This window comes from Microtus ochrogaster, chromosome 15 (assembly GCF_000317375.1).
Source record: "Microtus ochrogaster isolate Prairie Vole_2 chromosome 15, MicOch1.0, whole genome shotgun sequence".
Classification (NCBI taxonomy): domain Eukaryota; kingdom Metazoa; phylum Chordata; class Mammalia; order Rodentia; family Cricetidae; genus Microtus; species Microtus ochrogaster.
The window spans coordinates 29842667-29843083 of NC_022017.1; positions in this window are offsets into that span (position 1 = coordinate 29842667).

Consider the following 417-nt stretch of genomic DNA (forward strand, 5'->3'; position numbering starts at 1 on the left):
GAGAGAGAGAGAGAGAGAGAGATGCATGTTAATTTGCCCGCCATTACAGCCCCGAGCAAACAGCTGGGCAATGCCTGGTTGTCTACAGTATCTTCTATGGGAGGCCTTAGTTAGGCCTCTAAGTATTTCCTGACCACTTTGTGTTGCTCTTGGACAGCATCCAGTGATCCCCCTCACTATCTGATAAAGCAGGGGCAAGTAGGGGTCATTTGACACAAGGCTTGCTTCATAGAAGGGCTTTTGAAAAGCAAGATCCCTGGGGAGGCTTCAGTCTGGCCCCTGGAGGAATCCCTACAGTGGTCATAGGGGTGACAGGGTGGGGGGCTCAAGATGACCCCTAAGCCTGCAGTAGGTATGTAAATGGGAACAACTTGACATGGTGGCCTTTTTTGTCTTCCTGTGCACAGATGAAGCTCC